Source organism: Dioscorea cayenensis, chromosome 19 (genome assembly GCF_009730915.1).
Source record: "Dioscorea cayenensis subsp. rotundata cultivar TDr96_F1 chromosome 19, TDr96_F1_v2_PseudoChromosome.rev07_lg8_w22 25.fasta, whole genome shotgun sequence".
Taxonomy (NCBI): domain Eukaryota; kingdom Viridiplantae; phylum Streptophyta; class Magnoliopsida; order Dioscoreales; family Dioscoreaceae; genus Dioscorea; species Dioscorea cayenensis.
In genome coordinates this window covers 18,983,625-18,991,211 of record NC_052489.1, presented here as the reverse complement: position 1 = coordinate 18,991,211, position 7,587 = coordinate 18,983,625, and positions in this window count along the sequence as shown.

Below are 7,587 nucleotides of genomic sequence, written 5' to 3'. Positions count from 1 at the left end.
TGAAATAATTCTTTAATGGCTAGTATTTGGAAATAATGGTTTAATTATTTCATTTTATTATGTTTAATTGTGCATAATATTAAAAGATACTTATATTTATTTGCCGTTGATGTGCCATGACAATCGTATTGATACATCTGTTTTGGTATAATTATACATATTTTCAAACAGTGGAAATACATGTGTATATGATTTAATTATTCAATTCATGTATTTATTTTTGATAATTACATATGCTTTGATTTGGAATGATTTGTGAAACCATGTGCGCATATTAAAATGTTTTACCGGCAATGTTTGTAGAATTAGTTTTCATTCCTGGTATAGGAATGGTATCATGGATCTGGACTTTACTAATATTATGCATGTATTGTACTGTGGATCTTTTACGGATGTTGATGGTGAGTACGGACTTTAGTTTGGCACTACAGTGTGGAGTTCCACGGTCCGGCCTGATGGGAGGCGGCGTGGTTAACCCTGAGTTTACTCTGGTCAAGAGGTACGCGGAGCCATTGACAGGGGGATCTTTTATGTGAGAAACCCGAGGTCACCACACGGGAATCTCAATGGCAATGTCAAGGTTATGAAGACCTTGGCGGCTCCTACCCTAGTCGCGACGGCGGCTAAGTCGGGGAGAGTTTTCAGGCTGCGGATTTGAGGATGGTTTTTATATTACCTATTATTTTGAATTGTGACGAGAGGACGAAGCCCAGCTGTCGCTCTTAGGAGGCCAGTCTCTCACAAAAATTTGAATTTTCTGCGAAAATTGTTCGATGTTGATTTGTGATGAATTTATGTTTCAAAAGCTCTTTAAAGTTGTATTTTGCTAAAATTCTGGTCTTTGTGAAAGTTTGGAAGCTATTTGTGAAAATTGATCTTTATATACTTTATGTACACTACATTTAATTATTTGAAATTATTGAGCCACTATCGACCAACTAAATGTGCTGTAGCTGCAGGAGCAGGGCCCTACTAGATTGCCTGTTCGAGTATAGAGCTAGTCAGGGTTGAGTCCAAGATTGCGGTGGGTCCCCTTTCTTTCTATTTGTTGGTGTCGTGATCTTATAGCAGTTGTACCGGTAAATTAGAGTAATTATATTTGTTGTATTTATGTACTTGAACCTGTAGTTGGTGTAAAGTTGTAAATTGTGATCTGTAAGTCTGATTTTGTTCTTTGACAGGGGTGTTAGTTTCCAGTTAAAATAGATTTTTAACTGATGGGTGCCACATATACCTCGGTAGAAGGGGTGGGTGTGACAACAATTCTAGGCGGATTGGAAACATTTGGGTTTAAGAGTTTTTTTTTTCAACTACTTATCTGTGGGCAATACAACTACTATTATTTTGATTTTGCTTTTTGCATCCCATCCATGGCTCATTGTTTGGCCCACTGTGAGAGCACATATGAAAAAAAAAAGTTTTTTATTTAAAATATATAAAAGAATTATTTTTAGAATTAAAAAAATTTAAAAATGTTTTCTAAAAAATTAAGAAATTTTGAATATTTTTTATTATTTAATATTTATATGATTAAATATTTTTATAATAAAAATATTTTGTATAATTGAAAATATTATATTGTTTTTAAATTTTAATATAATTTTTCTAAAATGATAAAATTAAAGAAATATTAAATATTTTAAATTTAATAAATAATTTATTTAATTTATTAATTATTATTTAATTAAATTAATTTTTATGAAAAATATTAAATAATTAATAATAATAATAATAATAATAATAATAAATAATGGAGCAATCTCATCATCCCACTTTTGTGGCGGTTATATTATTACCAAACAAATAATAAATAAATGTAACATTTTCAGCTATAGTAAACTAGACAACAGTGATGTGAGTTGAAATACAAAATTTTCACTTGTACTGTAACTTCAATTACATGTAGGTGGTGTTTGGTTTTATATATAGTGGATTTTCAGTTACAATGTAACTGGAAATACTGTATTTCAGAATTTTGTTTTTAGATGAATGGATTTGGAAATCTTGAAAAAGAAAAATATGTGTTTGGTTTGATGTATTTAACGAATGTACACACCCAAGGTGAGATTACCTTCAACCCCTCCACATTCCAAATTTTTTTTAATGTTATTTTAATAAAATTATTTATTAAATTAATTAATCATTTAATAATTAAATTAATTATTAATTTTATTAATGTATTTATTTAATTTATTATTAAAAAGTATAATTAAATTATTAATCTATTAATAAGAGCTCCCTTATCACTATCCGTGTTACTTTTATTATTTTAACTATCATATTACTATATTTTTTAATGAATTAATTATGTAATCTATTGCTTATTAGAATTAATTAATTAATCATTAGATGTTGTAAATTTTTTTAAGTATAGTTACCAACCCAATAAAAAGCCCTCCTATCAGTTTTCTAATGTATGAAAACAGTATTTATAAGTTGGTATTAAACAAGATTAATATGGAAGGCCTTGAAAATTTAGAAATTTCACAATAAACAACCTTTTGTTTTTGTTTTTGTTTTTATTTTTTAATTTTTAATTTTTAATTTTTATTTTTCTGGACTGGACCTTCCTTTCATGCAATTTAATAAAGAAAAACTTTTTCTAATCCATGACCTTAACCTGCCAAACATTAAAGTTAATGAGGCATTATTACTCAAGCATGAAATATTTAGCTTTCCAATGCATAAGATACATGTTTGGAGGCATATGTTTTATGTTTATTGAAAACAACAACCAAGTTTACTGAAATAACAACTACGATCAAAGTTTGGAGCTATCCTTGAGTTTGGAGGCATAAGTTTTATGTTTGGAGCTATCTATGTTTTGCCAACCCAAAGTTACTTATTTTTGCATTGAAATCCTAAAACCACAATTAATGTTAATCAAATCCATTAAAAAATAACCTTTGACTTAATATTGATATTAATACAGACAATAGATATGACTTATTTAATTAACCTAAATATCACTGATGGTGAAGACTGGGCACAAAATGTTATTCCCTGAGTTCCAAGTCTAAAGATTGAATAAGCTCCTAAGTAATTATTATTACTTCATATTTTTTTAAAATCCATGAACACACACTGTGATCATGTTAGAGAAAACAGAGATTGAAGAAGAATTTAGTGGATTTTGAGACGTGTAGGAACACTGTCTTTTAGGAATTTATTGCCCTCAGGTCTGCACCAGGTTTTGCAACAATTCCCTCAGGATACAACAAAATCCCAAGATCAAACTTTGCGAAAAAGTAATGACTTTCTGTGAGAACTTTTCTTTATTTAAAGAAGGTGAAGAGATGTGAACAACAGTTGGATTTGTCTGTTAGAAAAACTACTGACATCTCAACCCAAGATGCCCCAAGTGGCCATTCATAGATTAAATAAATAAATATATAATTATATATATATATATATATTGTAGGGCCTACTTGCATTTTTCTCAAATTCAATTATTTAATTTTTTTATTATCTTGTATTATATAAATATATGTCCGTTCTTCTCTTTAACCGATGTGGGACTAAACTATTCACACATATTATACTAACAAATCATCTTTTGTTTTTTAAAATGTCCCATTGATTAGGAAGCATTTCATGAGGAGAAACCCCAACACAAATCAAGTATTATTTATCTCCTAAGTGTTTTTTTAATAACTGCTGTGGTTGGATGTTGTTGGATAGCTAATTTGATTTACAAATTTGAAACAATTAATAACCAATTTTTTTAACAAAAATCTCAAACAACCAAATCAAACTAATGATTAAGTTATTTAAACAACAATTTAACTTTTGTATAGATAACTGTAAAAAACCAAAATTTGAAACAGTTGATCAAATAAAAAAAATCCAAAAATTACATTAATACTATAAAATCATAAATTTTACTCACTCTCACTGTTACACCCAAACGTTCTACCGAAGTATATGTGGCATCTTATCAGTTAAAAACCCATTTTAATTGGAATTAAACACCACATAAAACAAAACAAAACTTACAAAACAGAACTTACAACTTTTACACAAACTATAAGTTCAAAAGAATGCATACAAGAAACATAAATACTCAAATATGCGGGTATAGCCGCTACAAGACCGCAACACTAATAAATAGAAAGGAAAGAGACCCATTACAACCCTGGACTCAACCCTAATAGGCTCTATACTCGTATTGGCGATTTAGTAAGGTCCTGCTCATACATTTGTAGCACATTTCAATTGGTTAATAGTGACTCATTAATTTCAAATAAAGAAAACATTATAAAGTATATAAATATCAATTGCTCAAATAAAGTTTTCAACTCTAACAAATACCAAATTTGGCATAATACTAGTTTTAAAGCATCAAGATATAAAACTCATATCAAACAAAATTTTCCAAAGAATATACAAGAGATCACATCTCAAAGACATCTTTCTCATGACAAATATAGTTTTCTCAAATACGGAGATATCATCTCGACAAAATGAGCAATGGTCTGAAAACACTCTTCGACTTAGCCGTTGTTGCAACTAGGTTGAGAGCCGTCAAGGTCTTCATAACCTTGATGATGGCCCACCGAGAATCCGTGTGGTGACTCCGGAAACCCAATGTGTATTCAATCAGGGCTCTACACTTCCACCTGAACTGGACTAATAACTTAGTCAGTCTACACACCACCTCAACAAGCTGGCCGTGAAGACCGCCCACTGTAGTAGGAAAGGGCTTCACTCGGTCACCATCAAAACCTATGGAAGCTCAATAATATAATGCATGCATAATACCCATAAAGTCTAGATCTAAGACACCATTCCTATACCGGGAATGAAAACTGATTCTACAAGCATTGATGGTAAAAGCATAACAATATACACACACGGTTTCAGAAATCATTTCAAAGTCAAGGCATACGTAACCATTATAATAAATACCTTAAATGAATAATTAAGTCCAGATCCAAGACACCATTCCTATACTGTGAATGAAAACCGATTCCATAAGTATTGATGGTAAAAGCATAACAGTATGCACACGCGGTTTCACAAATCATTTCAAAGTCAAGGCATACGTAACCATTAAAATAAATACCATAAATGAATAATTAAATTATATATAGGTATATACCATAGTTGAAACTATGAATAATTATACAAAACCGGATGTATTAATACGATTGCTATGGCATAGCAAACTACAAATAAATATAAATATCCTTTAACAATATAAATTGTTAAACATAATATAATGAAATAATTAAACAATTATTTCCAATTAGTAGCCATTAAATAATTATTTCAAAATAGTAGCCACTACTTACTCACCTAGTCTACTTTGAGTTTCTTACTAGACTTGGAACTTTCTCTCAAACCTGAACCCCACCTAACAAGAGAATAGGCTAAAATAAATATATACAACAGACTAATGATAAAATTGAACCTAAAAGAAAATACAAGAAGCAAAATGGACTCTCTAATTGTGCCCATTTACTCCAACCAGTTCAAACCCGACTTTGCATAATCAAACTGACCTCCAACTAGCACTTAAACCAACTCAATTTGGACTAAACCCTCCTAAACCAACTTGAGCCAACCTCAGTTTTACAGAACCAAGCCCAATTGAACCAACTAGCCTTGAACCCATTCCAATTCTTACACAAAATTTCTTGAACTAGCTTAGTTCATTTGAACCCAATTCTCATTGAACTGGTTCACTGCATAATCATTGACCCAAATTCTAAACCGAGCCCAAATCAATCCTCAACCCTCTTAGCTAAATCAATTCAAGCACAACCACAAACTCATCTTGATTTGATCAAACTTAGATCAAATAAACTCAACTGAACCCAACCACATCAACTTCAACTGATTGAACCAAACCTGCTTAACTTAACCTGATTGGGTCAACCCACTTAACTTGATTTAATCAAGCCCAACTCAACCAAGATGATTAAACTCAACCAACTCATTTGGACTAAGCTCAACCATCTCAATTTGGTTAAGCTCAACCAACTCAATTCCAATCCATCATCATCATCATCATCATCATCATCCATTTCAACTTAATTAACCAAGAGTAAACCCGAGAATTCCTTCACCATTCAAGCAAGATCCAACTAAAATACAAGGGTTTTTTTTTTCAAAACAATAATAATAATCTAATAGCAATAACTTCATCATCTCCATCAATACTTCTTCAAAAATCCATAATTTTCTCCAACAAATCACCCACACATCCAAACATTTCAACCAAATAAACTATTAAAATTCTTACCAAAGGATGATCCACTCCGGCGATCTCCAACCCCATATCCTTAAAGCCTCCCATTTTCTTCTCTTTTCTTCCTTCCTAGTTTGAAACCTTCAGCTGAACCCAATATTTTTCCTTTTTCTCGTTATTTTAATTTCTGCTGAAATTCTCTTTCAATACTTGATAATAAAAATTCTTAAAACTAGTTCCTTGACAATTCACCAACAATCCATGAATCATAAAACAGTATTTCAAATGGTCCCTTCCAACTTATCTCTCAGTTCTTGGTCTCCGGAAACACTTCAGATCAAATCTGCTTATTTACTTGTGAACCTAAAATCTTCTATAAACTCTCACATTTAGGTCTTTGTGCTGCCCACTTGGGTTTCTCAACATAACTACTCTATAGGATAATCTCACTACAACTATAATAATACCGTGAAGATAATTTTCAATAAATATCCCAAGGTTTAGGGTATTAGAGTCACCCTCAGGAGTGATTCTCATTTACAAGATTAGGGTTCAAAGAAGTAGGAGGAAATAACAAGCAGTGGATGACGGGAGTGGTGGTGGTGATAATGGGTCGAAGAGGCCGAGGGCCGGACAGGCTTGAACGAGAGGAATGATTGTGCACTTCTAATTACCCTCGTTTGTAGTGGACAGTAGTTGTGGTGATACCGGATTAGGTTCAAAGGAGTGGAAACAAGGTGAGTAGTGGCAGCTGAGCAGCGACTACGGATGGTAGTGGTAACAACTTGGAGGAGGCAAGGGCGGTTAGGGTTGAAGGAGAGGAATGATCGGGGATAGCTTATGGTTACCTTCGTGCGTATAATTTTAGTTATTTGTTTCTAGCACGTGTTAAACATGTGAAGGATTTGTGAATTTGGAATTTTGTTTTACAATTGATTTGGTTGTAAAACAAAATCCTCCATTAATCAGTTGTAAAACAAAATACTCCATTTTATGTAAATTGAGTTACATGGGTTTTTAAAATCCAGTGAACCAAACACTGGATTTCAAAAAATCCAGTAACTCAAGTTGCATGTAACTTAAAACCCTTCCTAACAAACACCACCGTAATTTCAAACAGACAACTAACCAACCCCTAAAAATATGCATTTAAAAAAATTAGAATATATTTTAAAAAATTTTAACATTTTTAGTTATGTGCATTGAAGGACCTTATGCATTATAACTTAAAATAAGTTATATAAAATGATTAAAAATAAACAATTACAGTACATTATGTTATAAAATTAAGAAAGAAAATAAACACAATAAACAAGCTAGAGAGTATAAAAATTGCGAACTTCTTTTATTTACCTTCTTTTTATATATCATGTAAAAACTCACAAAGCCTTTGT